The following is a 15,288-nucleotide window of genomic DNA, read 5'->3' as shown; positions in this document are numbered from 1 at the left end:
TACCAATCACTTCACAGTATCATACCAGTCACTTCTCAGTATCAGACTCTCTCTCTCTCTCTCTCTCTCTCTCTCTCTCACTTCTCAGTATCATAATGGTATCATATCTGTCACTGCTCAGTATCATACCGGTATCATACCAGTCACTTCTCAGTATCAGACTCTCTCTCTCTCTCTCTCTCTCTCTCTCTCTCTCTCTCTCTCTCTCTCTCTCTCTCACTTCTCAGTATCATAATGGTATCATATCTGTCACTGCTCAGTATCATACCGGTATTATACCAGTCACTTCTCAGTATCAGACTCTCTCTCTCTCTCTCTCTCTCTCTCTCTCTCTCTCTCTCTCTCTCCTTCCTTTTATTTGCAAGATACTTCAAATATAGAATACAATGTATTTCCATGCAACTTGCTTGTAAATGTATTATACATGAATTCTGTTACATTGATTGACAAGAAGGCTGAGTAATTCTCCATTTACATCCATCGACCAAAAAATACATCGACAAAAGTCGCCCACTTCACAGAATTTATGAAGCTTTTTTTTAATTAAAAAAATCTGCTCCTTTTTTCTGGAAAAATTCAATCCGCCATTTCCAATCAAAACAACGCACATAGGTGTCGTCAGGTTGTCCGTCTGCACAAATTACAGTCCTCTTTGTATACTCAATTCTGTCCTTAGAGTACAACCAGTGTGCCAACCAGTTTATGACAGTGGTTGATAGAAAACAGGCGCGCACTACTTTAGATTGCTTTTCTAGCTTGGGAAAAACAAGAAATGACCCCAATGGATTAAACATTAGCTTATATCCAGAATCATCAAAGATAAGTATGTCAGGTGGTAGGTCAGGAAAATTTTTGAGATTCTTATGGAACACCAGTTTATCTGTCGCGCCCAATTTAAAAGGGCCCTTGTGCACTGCGCCTGACTTACCACTCTATTGAATCTTTTGTGGTGGTTAGGGAACACTGCCGCGCTAGCATGCGTTTGAGCTTCTCAAACTCGCAGTTTCTCCATATCCACACTTCGAACCATCTGAAACAAAAACTCAGAAACACTTATGCATCGGGCCTTACCCAAAACTGTGTATCCCCTTCAACAACATACCGCATTTCTGGCCAGTAGGGCAATTCTTCACCATATTTTTCATCAAATTTCTTGAGCAGTAATCCGTTAAGGTCCAAAATGAGAACCCTACGCTGGACGCTCAACAGAGGTGGTGGCCTTGGGCATATCAGTGGGATTGTTTTAATTAGTCTATACCATAGAGGAAACACGAGCAACACACAATTCCATATTGCACGAATGTTAGCCCCTGCCATTCTGCTTGTCAGCCCTGAACCTATCTGCAAGGCGCCATTCTTCAACTGAAAACATATTTGCAGATGCAAAATTACACAAGACTCAAATTTAAATATGCAACTAGGACATATCTATAGATTAAAATCATACAATAAAAATACACAATGTTCAAAAATTAGGCACAAGATGAAAGAGACGTCGAATGGGAAAGAAAGTTATATTAATTTCAGAAGTGGTTACATAAAAAGAAACATAGGGGGGGCAAACTATAATCTTTTGCAGGCTCTAGGTTTAGGGTCAGAACTTGTGCCGGTATTCTGCATCTCCTTAGTGTCTTCTATGTCCATCTCCTCTTCTGGTTGCCCCTAGGTCTCTTCATCTTCCTTGCTTTTTTGCTCCATTTCAGGCTTCTCATCTGCAGTCTTCTCGATTTATTTATTTTTTGCCTTTCTTATATGCTGAGCAAGGGTCTCCTCGGGACTTCCCTCCAGCCTAACATCTACATGACCACCAGCTTTAGAAAGTTGTGCAGCAAAAGATCACTTATTGGAGCCTTAATCAATGAAAAAACTTACTCTTGCCACGTTGGCCTCATTTTCTCGGGGTCTTTGATCTTGTCACCCGCACGCCAGTGTCTAGCAACACAGCGTCTTCCTCATTCTGGGTTTTCCCTTCAGCACCAGTCGTACTCTGCTCCTTTACCTCAAAGTTTTGTTCTTCTTCTGTTGATTCCGAAACAGGTTTCTCAGCATTACCAGGGACACTTTCATCAAGCAAAACCTCCATAGGTGTCTTTATGCAGGCGTCACTGCATCTTTCCCTGTGTCTTTACTGGCAGTAGTTCTGAAGCAGCTTGACTCTGAAAAAACATCAGAGAAGACAAAAATCAACCACCTGATCAAAACAATGGTGTGTTTCTTACCCATTGAAATAATTTTCTCACCTATTTTTGGGCATGGTTCAACTGGCTTCCTCTTTAGAAGGGATTGGTCTTCTGCAGAAATAACTCTGGGCAATCCTTAAGCATGCACTTTCCTTTCTCAGCCAAGTGAGCATAGCAGAATGCATGGTATGCATGAGAACAAGGCAATAGAACAACATGGCTTGAGCGTTTGTGATCATGAATTTTTACACCACAAGAATTGCACACATCATTTAGAACAACACTATGTCCAGGAGCTGAAACTCGTGCAGGCAAGACTATGGTTTGAGGTAGCATTGGTTGACTAATTCATGTCTGTCACAAACGTGACACAGAGACCAAAGGTTTCCTCATGCTCCAAGCATTTGGATAATTCTTCCTGTAGGCAAGAGACCTCTGTTATCAGACAATGTCAAACATGTATAAAATCGGTATGAATGCTTGAAGATCGGTATAATGATGTTATCATACCGGTATGATTACATCCTGCCGGTATGATGTTATCCCACCGGTATGATGTTATTATACTGGATAGTATAACATCATACCGGTAGGATAACATCCGGTAACATTATACCGGTAGGATAACATTATACAAAAAGCATAACATCAAACCGGTTGGATTTTATCATACCGGTCAGATGTAACCATACCGGTAAGATGTAATCATATCGGTAGGATATAATCATACCAGTAGGATGTAATTATACCGGTAGGATATAATCCTACTGGTATGATAACATCCTACCGGTATGAAAAATCATACCGTATGGTACTTTGCAGGTATTATACTACAATCAGATGGAGTTAAAAGCATACCTATGCCTGCTGTAGGGTGGCTTTTGCTTGGTCAAATTTTTCTTGGAGGCTGTCAAGCAAGCCTGTTGGTACATTGGCATCGTCAAGGAAGTGCATTCGGATGGTGTCAAGGGCACCCTCACAACGGTGCACATCAGCAACAGATTTGACCACAGAATCCTTAGCCTTCTGACACTCGGCTGATACATTGTCATGAGATTTTCTAACCTCAACAAGAAGTTCTTGCAAGGAAGTGGATACTTCAACACTAAACGCAGACTGAGTAGTCGCAAAAAGCCCACTTTCAGCTGGTGTACTTTCGTATGGGGTATTTACTAAGAAGATGGCAGAACCACTTGGGGTTCCTGTGGATACTTGGGAAGTCTATAACTTCCATTGTTCTCTTTTCCTATCTAAGTGACCTTCATTGGTCACATTCTTCACCACCTCAGATGCAAACTCAGCCCACTTTATCGGACCTGCACACATACGAAATAAACATATCCGCGTGCAAACTTGACTCCCAGCAGATAGTTTTGTGGTTTGGATTGGTACACCTGCTTGTAGAGCTGATAGAGTGCCTTGTAGTGATCCGGCCTTGCTGTTTTTATCGGCACGTTTTTCTCCTTCACTGGAAGACATGTGAAAACTTTCATCCAGTCGGATATAGGCACATCTGCATCTGTCAATTTCCTAACATATTTCCCCTCAAGACTTAACCCATATTCCCTGTGAAAATCCTCCTTTGTCGTGCAGAATGCCTTTAATGGCACCTCCACATCCTTGGGGTGAACAAAGAGTGTCTGATTTTGGGAGGAGGCTATAATTTCTGTCTCTAAAAGGAATAAATCCATATTCATTACTCAATGTATCCACACCTCAATACTCTACTACACATACATGTCCGTTGTACACAACACAGAGAGAGACAGAGAGAGGCGACATACCTTCGTGGGAGAATGTCGGGTCTTTGTGGGGGAGACCTATCGGGATGCATTCCTTGGGCTCTTTCTTAGGTTTCTATCCATAGCGAAGGATAAGAAGCGTGCACAGGGGGCTATAGAGTGAGCTGAGAAAGGCGTCGAAGGAGAAAGGCACAGATATATGGAGAAGTACATTCATGAAAACATTCGACTGAACATTCGTCTGACGTGGGCTCCACACGTGTTTTTGAATCCTCCACATGATTTTTAAGATTTTGTATCCCCACACGAGTATTTAATTCAAACAATTCTTGCCCATAACACCAGTTTCATACCCCCTAAATTTTAAGCCTCCAAAAGCAACTTTCAACCGGTTAAAACCGGGCCACCTATTCATGCATCCACCGAACTTGTAAAATGTGAACGTCACACTTTTTGAGAGCTAATAGATAAGAGAGTTTGGAGAGGATTTGGCTATGAAGTCTCCTTCTTCTTCTTCTTCACTAACCACTTTCCTAACTAACTATTGCTATGTTTGTGTGTGTTGCTAGTTTAGCCAAAGAATTAACGTGCTTGATTTTTTGCTTATAAATTTAAGGGATTCATCCCAAGCATGTGTATGTGTAGAGTAGAGTATTGTGTACACATTGTTTCCCTTGGCATTGCTTGCACCTCCTTCTCTATTCCATGCATGTGTGGTTATATTAGAGAGTGTATGTGTAGGTGCAGTAGCAAGATATCTCACTTCTTGCCATGTGTGTGTGTGTGTGTGTGTGTGTATTGAGGTGAATAGGGAAGGAACCCCATATCATGGCTTGTCTTCTACCTTCTTCTTTGCTCACAAATTCCTCTTCTCATTCCCATTGATGATGCTCTCTGACTCTCATGAGATGTTTCCATACCCTAGCCGGGGTCATGGTGTTCCTTGGATTGACAAGTTAAGGTATTTTTTGATCTAGTATATCTTGCTTATGACCACGTGTCATTGCCCTTCGCTTCAGAAGCTACATCCACATACCTTAGAGCTGTTGATCTGGGGAGAGGTGATTGTGCCCTTAAAATTGGAGTGGGATAAGTTGTTGAGCTCTCCCCTGTTGATCGATCATTCTACTCATTGCAAGTGATTGATCAGATCTCCTTCTAAGGTCATTACGTGCTCATTCTTAAAGAAGTAATTATATATATGTGTTGTGATTACCCATTTTTCTATATATTTCACACCATAACATACTAGTAGCTCACCTTGAGTAATATTGGTACCTCTTTGGCAACTCCTTCATGGGGTGGTTACTTGTGAGAGGCGGAAGTGAAAAAAAATAGACCCGGTGGCCTCTACACCAAGACTATGCACAATGGCCTCATCATGGGGAATACACAATAGGGGCACCACCTAGCAAGATATGCGGCTAGGACGCATACATATACACAATGAATCATGCCATGGAAAACAATTTCAAGATCCACGCCCAAATGTGGAATGGGGTGGTCGGAGAATAAGGTGAGAGGAGTGGTGAATGAGTGAGAATGGGCTTGCTACTCGTGCATGTTAGTAAGGAAGATAATGAGGTAGGGGAAACTTGCGAGTATGCTCACTTATCATACAAGAGGTGGCGAATCCGCACACCTCAAGATGGAAGTAGCAAGATGATAGGAATATGAGAGGGAGAGAGAGATTGTGTGTGTATGGTGGCGAATCCGCACACCTTTACATAAGCAGAAAAAAAAAGGCAAGGAACAAGCATATACCATACTCACAATGAGATGTATCCAAAGCGACACAAAGTATGGCACCAAGATGGAGTGTGTTGATTGCTTGCAAAAGATGAATACAATAGGTAGTGTATGGCAGGAAAATGAGAAGGGAACAAAATCGTAGGAGGCATAATGGAGAGATGGGAGTTGATGGCGAGGAATATCATGAGTGTGTCCACCCTTCTTCTTCTTGAAATTGTGCCTTCAACCCTTAATTACAAGTGGTGTGGAGGTGTGGTGCTCATCTTTTGTGCATGGTGATGGTGATGATGATGGTGTTGTGATTATGTGATTAGGGTTCATGCTACAAGCATGTAGCACAAGAGTGTGTATGGATAGGTGTGTGTGTGTGTGTGTGTGTTCTCCCCAAGTGAGCTCTCATGGCCTCCTTATATAGGGAAGGAGGGAAGGATTTAGCAATATTTCTATTTGAGGTGAGTGTCCCACTTTGGTGACTAGGAAAATGGGGTGCATGTGACTGTGGCTCCCATCTTGTCTCCTCATTATTTAAAATACCAGATTCAATAGAGAGAGAAGAGAGAATGTGGGTAGGATGTGGAGGATAGGAAATATTTACAATACTCTAGCTTTGGATAGACATAAGCTTATTAGGGAGAGAAGAGAGAGGTAAGAAAATTATAAGAGAGGTTATCGAAGGTGGATATTTGTTGATGAGGATGGATCCTCCAAAAATGGTGATAGAATTACTCTAGACTAGCCAAGATCTCATGAAAAGAGCCTTGTCTCTTGTAATCATGCTTGAAGACTCATAGCCATTCTAGAAGGAAGAAAAGTGGGGATGGCCTGTGTCACCATTACACGAGAAAACTGGGGTCCACTACAAAAATCATATCTCCATGTTTATAACTCCAAAAATTCTGAAAAAAATTGAGCTAAAAGTTGAGATCACGAGCTACATCTTTCATGTTGAACGCTCCTTCAGATTCGGGGTTCTTCTTTACTTAAAAAATTCAGCCAAATAATGTATTATTTGTGGCTGCAAAAGTCTTTTGGTGGTCCCCTTTGAGTGGACTTCTCTCTTGCCTTTAAGTGTAAGCTCCTTCATGTGTATGAAAACATGACCTAGAGTGTTGAAAAGATTGGCAATCATCTAGATGGAGGTATTATTGAAATTTGAAAGTGGGGTTGAGGTTTGAAAATGAAAACTAGTGAATAAAATATTTGGTAGAGTGGAATAATATACATACATGAAAAAAATATATTAGAAAATACTAGAATATATATATTTAATATTTTTAAGGTCAAAAGAGAGATCAACAAAGAAAGCTTACTTATTATGCTACATCGTGATTGATTAGCATAAGTATTATTTATTTAATAAAGGCTAAAACGTTTGTGAAAAAGGAAGAAAAAATCAAAAGTAACTTATATAATGGGAAATATTTTGATAAAAGGGCAAAAATATATGGGGGGGTTCCCATTCATGGAAAAGCTTTCCTCATTAGCCCTCCCCCTAAGGCTAGAGGTATTCATGCCTCTAGCTCTTCTTCTGGAGCATGTTGAAATAGAGTACGATTTCTCCTTGGTGGTTGGTAGATCCTTGTATGGAATAATGGATCCCTTGGAAGCATGAGGCTCCCCAAAGTTCTTTTCGGTGTCCACCTGGGTCCCACACTAAGCGTAAATCCATTCATTGTATGCAATAATGCCCTCTTCAGAAGATCACACTTATAATGATTCTTGAGTCACCAAACTGCACAAGAATTAACTCTTCCATAAGTGATAGAAGGTATGAACAGAACTTGATCAGTCCTTGAAAGTATTCCAAAGTGGGACCATGCATGGCTTCCTTGTCTAGACACATAGCCAAAAGGGAGTAAGAAACCATAATCCTCATATCTTGCTTGTCCTTCTTCATGCCAAATTGATAGAGACCTGTTGCCCACATGGATAGATTGCATGGTTGATGCCTGTTGCACAAGAGAGCCCACCATGTACAAAAGATAAACTGCAAACCACATTTTGAAAAATGACTCCATGTATCCACTAGTATGCAAAACCATTCTTCCTTGATTGGTGCGTCCTAGATTGATTCCACTGGTTGTTGATGTCAATCCTTCCACTCTTGTCGCAACCCAACTTAAAGAGCTTCCCAAATTAATGTTACACACAATGTTCATAGTTAGAAAGGAAAACCTAAAGTGCCAGTAGACCTCAATTGCATTTCTCTGCATGAGTCTTTCACCAATCTCGTGCCATAGGGGTAGTTGAAGTGTCTTCACCACTTTCACATGTGGTTGCAAATTTGAAGGGTCCACCTTGTTATGGTTGAATGTGAGGCCCATTACCTCAATGGAGCTATCACTTCCTTCATTCCTTGTTGACTCCTCCTCTAAAGTGGTTGAAGAGTCACCACTAGAAAACTCATCCTCGGAGGTTTCTAGATCCAAGTCGCGTTGTTGACCTATCTTCATGTCGTAAAGTATTGGCCTTCCTTTTGCATCCTTCATCTAGATTATGCCGGTGTCCCAGTCCTGCTTAGCTCTCATAGCCATAATCCAAGGCCTCCTTAGAATGATAGGATAGCCCTCCCCTTTGTGTGGCATGACAAAGATGTCCACATCTACCTCGGTGTTGAATGCCTTTATCCTAATTGCATTTATGACACCAACACATTGAACTTTTAAATTATTTGCCATTTTGGCTCGGCATGGTGCCGGCCGACTCACCTCTAAACCCAAACGGTGCATCATTTTTTCACTCATGACGCATATTTGTGCGCCACCATCGATGTAGATATTGGAGATGTGTTGCCCTTTTATGTAAGCATCCATCACTGGTAGTATGTCGTCTAGATTCCTCCCAGAGATAGCCCCAGCTATCTTTGGCTTTGGTCGCCTCGTGTTAACCATCTTTGTCCATTGTCTCCTCACCCTAGGTGCTAGGTGGAGTAACTGGGGCCAGGTGATTTTTGGGCCCTGCACAGAAACATCTTGAACCAAATCATATGGTTTAGAACATTCACCCAAAGAGAAATCTACAATGTCAATTTTACATCGTGACTTGGACGACTTTTTGCTAGATTCCCCTTTAGTCTTCATCTTTTCTTCCTTTTGAGAAGACTCACCATGCCTAGCGCGTTTTACCCCAATGGCATCTACTCCTTTAACCTTGGTCTTATCCTCCTCCACTTTCTCCTTTCCCTTACCTTCAAGACTGATGACGCTTACTGTTTGATTGCCAACTGGTGGTGGGGGTAAGGGTGGAATGAGAAGTTGTGGTGGTGGTTGTGGTTGAATCGGTGGTGGTTGTGGTTGAATCGGTGGTTGTAAGATTTGCACAGGTGGTGCTTGTCGTGGTGCCCTCGGTGGTGGTGGTCTTGCTCTTGGTGGTGAAACCTGGTTTTGTCTGGCTCCTCTGTTGAAATTCTGCCTCCTTGGTTGTGGACAGTAGTACATGCCATGACCATCCTCCCCACAATTGTAGCAGTGGTATTCTTGGTTTTGCCTTCGTTGTCCTCTCCCTTGCTCTTGGTTGCGATTGTGTGCATGCCCTTGTTGTATCAAATGGACTGAGAGACTCTCAAGTTGATTGGTGATTCGGTTGAGCAAGTCTTGCTGATCTTCAATTGGTTCTTGTGGTTGAATCCTCTGGGCGACTGTTGTAGGTGGTGCTAGAGGTGGTGGGGTCCTAACGGCTTCCTCTCCATCGATATTCCTGGCTTGTAGGCGCAACTTCTTGTCTTTAAGGCGGGTCACTTCAACTACTAGCTCATACATAGCACGAAACCTTCCCTTCACCTTCTCTTTAAGAGTTGGCCATAACCCAGCCACAAACCGATCCTTCTTTAGGAAATCAGGTGCCCCCTCATCCTCTCTTAGCGATGCAACCCATCGCCCCCATAAATCTACAAACATTGACTCATATGATGCGTATTCCAGTATACTGCCCTCCTTCAACTCTGTTAACAATTGCCATAGCTTCTCTGATGTTGTGCCCTCTCCAAAACGCTTGACAAAGGCTGCCCTTAATAAGTCCCACTGTTCCTTGGTTTCTTGTGCCAAGGCATTGTACCATGATCTTGCCTCCACCTTCATTAGAAGTGGGAAGATGCGCAAGCGCGAAGCATCATCATCTCTCGTAGAGATGACACATGCTATTTCCAAGTTGTCTAGAAAGTCTGTAGCATCCTCGCCCACCTTACCAGTAAAGGTTGGAAATGCTACACTTGCCATGATTACTGAGAGAAAGCTAGAAAGACACACTTCTTAACTTGCAAAATTTTTTTCTTCTTTACAAGGAGGCGTGTATACCCTATTATACTAGGACATAGATTAAAACTTCAAACGGTACATTGCCTTGTACCAAAGGTAAAACAAATGGCTGATCTGATGCCAGAACCTCAAAAAACCGCTCCCCACCCGGCATGGTGTCAATGACGTGCTGGTAGTGAATCTTCAAATCCAATATTACCTTGATTGAGCGTACACGTGTTGGTATGTGTGATCTGTCTTGAGGTAGGTTGTCCTGATTCATGTGAAGCTTAGAGGTGCTTAGTCACTGTCCAAGCTTGTAGGAGAGGGTGGTGTTCTTTCCTGAAACAAACTCAGTAGATCCCTAGTTTCTCTAGTGAGAGTGTGAGCCAATGCTTCTGTTATCTGTGCTGCAGCATCAGGTGCGACTTGAAAACTGACTATGATAATTACCTCGGTGACTTGAGTTACCCGATTCTCAAAGTAGAATAGTGTTGATTCTCTATTGTGCAGAGTTCCTTCCATTTTGTTGTTGTTGGTTGGTTGTAGGTTGCGGACATGGTTTCCACCTTCTCCTTCTTCTTCTTGGCCCTTGGCCTATGTATATCCACTGGGTTTGGCGCGTTGGTTGACACTCCCACTTCAAATCGATTACCGTTACGCCTGGCACTCGAGCTTCGATGGAGATGTGGAGTTCGTCTAGTTGTGCTTGGAGCTCTTCTTCTCCTGTCGTCCAGTTAGAAAATCCTTCATACTCATTCATCCATTCACAATAGTTTAGGGTTTTCAGTCTTGTAAACTGAAGGGTTTCAAAAGCCCTCCTCAGTGGGGGCACCAAATGAGAGGCGGAAGTGAAAAAAAATAGACCCGGTGGCCTCTACACCAAGACTATGCACAATGGCCTCATCATGGGGAATACACAATAGGGGCACCACCTAGCAAGATATGCGGCTAGGACGCATACATATACACAATGAATCATGCCATGGAAAACAATTTCAAGATCCACGCCCAAATGTGGAATGGGGTGGTCGGAGAATAAGGTGAGAGGAGTGGTGAATGAGTGAGAATGGGCTTGCTACTCGTGCATGTTAGTAAGGAAGATAATGAGGTAGGGAAAACTTGCGAGTATGCTCACTTATCATACAAGAGGTGGCGAATCCGCACACCTCAAGATGGAAGTAGCAAGATGATAGGAATATGAGAGGGAGAGAGAGATTGTGTGTGTATGGTGGCGAATCCGCACACCTTTACATAAGCAGAAAAAAAAAGGCAAGGAACAAGCATATACCATACTCACAATGAGATGTATCCAAAGCGACACAAAGTATGGCACCAAGATGGAGTGTGTTGATTGCTTGCAAAAGATGAATACAATAGGTAGTGTATGGCAGGAAAATGAGAAGGGAACAAAATCGTAGGAGGCATAATGGAGAGATGGGAGTTGATGGCGAGGAATATCATGAGTGTGTCCACCCTTCTTCTTCTTGAAATTGTGCCTTCAACCCTTAATTACAAGTGGTGTGGAGGTGTGGTGCTCATCTTTTGTGCATGGTGATGGTGATGATGATGGTGTTGTGATTATGTGATTAGGGTTCATGCTACAAGCATGTAGCACAAGAGTGTGTATGGATAGGTGTGTGTGTGTGTGTGTGTGTTCTCCCCAAGTGAGCTCTCATGGCCTCCTTATATAGGGAAGGAGGGAAGGATTTAGCAATATTTCTATTTGAGGTGAGTGTCCCACTTTGGTGACTAGGAAAATGGGGTGCATGTGACTGTGGCTCCCATCTTGTCTCCTCATTATTTAAAATACCAGATTCAATAGAGAGAGAAGAGAGAATGTGGGTAGGATGTGGAGGATAGGAAATATTTACAATAGTCTAGCTTTGGATAGACATAAGCTTATTAGGGAGAGAAGAGAGAGGTAAGAAAATTATAAGCGAGGTTGTCGAAGGTGGATATTTGTTGATGAGGATGGATCCTCCAAAAATGGTGATAGAATTACTTTAGACTAGCCAAGACCTCATTAAAAGAGCCTTGTCTCTTGAAATCATGCTTGAAGACTCATAGCCATTCTAGAAGGAAGAAAAGTGGGGATGGCCTGTGTCACCATTACACGAGAAAACTGGGGTCCACTACAAAAATCATATCTCCGTGTTTATAACTCCAAAAATTCTGAAAAAAATTGAGCTAAAAGTTGAGATCACGAGCTACATCTTTCATGTTGAACGCTCCTTCAGATTCGGGGTTCTTCTTTACTTAAAAAATTCAGCCAAATAATGTATTATTTGTGGCTGCAAAAGTCTTTTGGTGGTCCCCTTTGAGTGGACTTCTCTCTTGCCTTCAAGTGTAAGCTCCTTCATGTGTATGAAAACATGACCTAGAGTGTTGAAAAGATTGGCAATCATCTAGATGGAGGTATTATTGAAATTTGAAAGTGGGGTTGAGGTTTGAAAATGAAAACTAGTGAATAAAATATTTGGTAGAGTGGAATAATATACATACATGAAAAAAATATATTAGAAAATACTAGAATATATATATTTAATATTTTTAAGGTCAAAAGAGAGATCAAAAAAGAAAGCTTACTTATTATGCTACATCGTGATTGATTAGCATAAGTATTATTTATTTAATAAAGGCTAAAACGTTTGTGAAAAAGGAAGAAAAAATCAAAAGTAACTTATATAATGGGAAATATTTTGATAAAAGGGCAAAAATATATGGGGGGGTTCCCATGCATGGAAAAGCTTTCCTCACTTGTACAGATTCCACATACGTATGCTCTTGGGTATGAGGGCTGATTCCTCATATAATAATTCCGTCCCCTAGTTTACTGTCACATTCACCGCAACACTTGATCCACTATAGCTTACGAGCTGACATGTTGTGAAGTGGCACTAGAGGATTCAGAGGTGTTGTTAGCTACATCCATAGCAACCCTAGGTTGCAATAATTTACATAGAGAAAATCATCTCTGTAGCATTCGTTCAATGTGGAGTGATGCTTACCAATAAATTGTATGTATAAGGTTTTGTTCTTGAGTCCCTCTAGGAAGCAAGAGATCAATTATTCCTCTAATGGCTTCTCAGAAGTAGGACACCTTGAAATATACGACTTTAGCCTATTGATTTCATTGCGCACACTCTCCTTTGAATCTTGCTTGGAACTCAAGATTCGAGGTAGCATGTAACAGAATTGGACTAATAACATTGAGAGTAGTGGAGTTAAGATGATTGTGGTGAACATTTCTTTAAGAGAATTCATCATGAGCATAAGAAGAGTACTTGATGGTAGATAGCAAAATAACCATGATACCTGGTTAACTTGGCATGAACAATACTTGTAAAAGACAGAGAGAATTGGAGAAATTGCACCAAGATTATGCTCGTATCTACCTTGCAAAAACATTAGCTTGTCCCCGACCTCAAACCCAAGACCTCAAACACCTTCAAAGTTGGAGAGAGATAGCAAGGAATGAGAGAGGGGAAGAGGAAGAAGGAGTAGCATATGAGAAAGAAATATTTTGCTCACTTATCATTACTCTTAGAGCATAGCATATCATAGTAATGGAGATGAAGAAGATGGCACAAGCATTGCTTTGAAGCATGACTCTCGGTTGGATTTGCATTCCATAGCCAAGAGGTGTGGTGTAGGCTCTCAACTTCCCAAGCTTCGAGAAGGAGATTAAGTTCTTGTTCATCACTCAGTGACAATGTGTGTGAGTGTGTGAGGGAGAGTCTATGCCCAAGCAAGCCCCCTCCTAGCTTTGGTTGACCCCTCTTCCTAGCTCATGCTTAATCCTCATTGGCTCTTCCCAAGCCTAGTCAATCACAAGCTGAGGTGTTAACTAGCAATAGGGGTAGCATTTGGACAAGTGTCCTCCTTTCCCCTTTGAGAGAGAGGTCTTGAATAATGATTGAATAATTAATTAATTAAACTCAATTCTCATTGGACCTTTATCATTGGACCTTTATCAAGGCCATCCAATAGGCTTTTAGCACACTATGAGGGAAACCTTGCTACGGGCTTGACATGTGTCATATATGCCTCTTGTGGAAAGGGCTTGCCTGGAGAGAGATTGTGTGTGTGTGTGTGTGTGTGTGTTCTCTCTCATGCCCCTAGCTTTAGGGCTCGCCCCCTCCTTTGTGGTTGACTTGCACACCTCAAGCACCTTGGCCTTCAAGCATGACAAGCACCCCAAGCACCTTAGTCATCAAGCATGACAAGCACCTCAAACATCCTTGGTCATCAAGCACGACAAGCACCTCAAGCACCATAGTCATCTCAAGCACAACAAGCACAACAAGCACCTCAAGCACCATAGTCATCTCAAGCACAACAAGCATCTCAAGCACAAGCACAGGCCTAGCTTACCCTATCTGAGGACTTTTAACATTAACCTTTAGAGGTCTTTAATGAATCTAACCCTAAGGTCTTTTAAGCTCCATTTTTTACACATTTTCCTTCAGTAGACCATCTCCTTTTGAACCCTTGTCAAGATATATCCATCTCTCATTTTGGCCCAGTGCGAGCTAGGTCTAACAACACATATCTATGTTCTAGCTCTTGTTTCCCTTTTACCTTTCCATATTGAATGATCACTTTAACATGAGAAAATCATTTGAGTAAAGCTAGATATTAGATTTTATGACATTACCTCTCCCTTGAAATCATAGTCGTCCTCGACTATGAGGTAGAGAAGGTAAAATTCTTAATCATTAGTCTATGTTTCTTAGCGAGTAGAGGATTCCTTTTTACCCTACAACATCATTCCAAAATGGATGACAAATCCATTCGGTGCTTGGGAGACTCAACTGCCACAAGTATGTCTACTCTTTAGTCCCTATTATAGTTCAAAGTAGAGTGACAAATTTTACTTGGTGTTTGAGAGACGTCATCATCATAAACATGATTCTGAGCATGCATACTACTTAAATTTGTGCACAATAAAAAGAAAAGAACTAGTCTTATAAGACAAAAACATTGTTCATTCAAAAAGCATTTACATTTGCATACTCTAATGTAGCATTGTAAGCATTGACAAGGTTCATACTATCCTTAAGCTTTGTTCCTTGCATCCATCTAGCATCTGCAAAAGATAATTTTTGAACTTAATAAGATACCGTCGGATAATCCTACCATGCCTTGCTACCTTGTCTTCATGTGGAAGGATGGATTCGGACTGGAGCACCCGTTCTTGATCCTCGATCTCGTGCAGGTCCTTAATTATTGGTTCTCTTGGTGACTGATCTCCTTTGTAAGGCTTGAGTAGGCTTACATTAAAAGCATTGTGTATGAGCCAATGATTGGGAAACTTTACTTAATAGGCCGTCTTGTTGATTGGTTTTAGGATCTGAAATGGACCATAGTATCTTTTTG

Source organism: Adiantum capillus-veneris, chromosome 5 (assembly GCF_014529385.1).
Source record: "Adiantum capillus-veneris isolate H3 chromosome 5, ASM1452938v2, whole genome shotgun sequence".
Taxonomy (NCBI): domain Eukaryota; kingdom Viridiplantae; phylum Streptophyta; class Polypodiopsida; order Polypodiales; family Pteridaceae; genus Adiantum; species Adiantum capillus-veneris.
The sequence above is the reverse complement of the archived record's forward strand: the minus strand, read 5'-3'. Positions refer to the sequence as shown.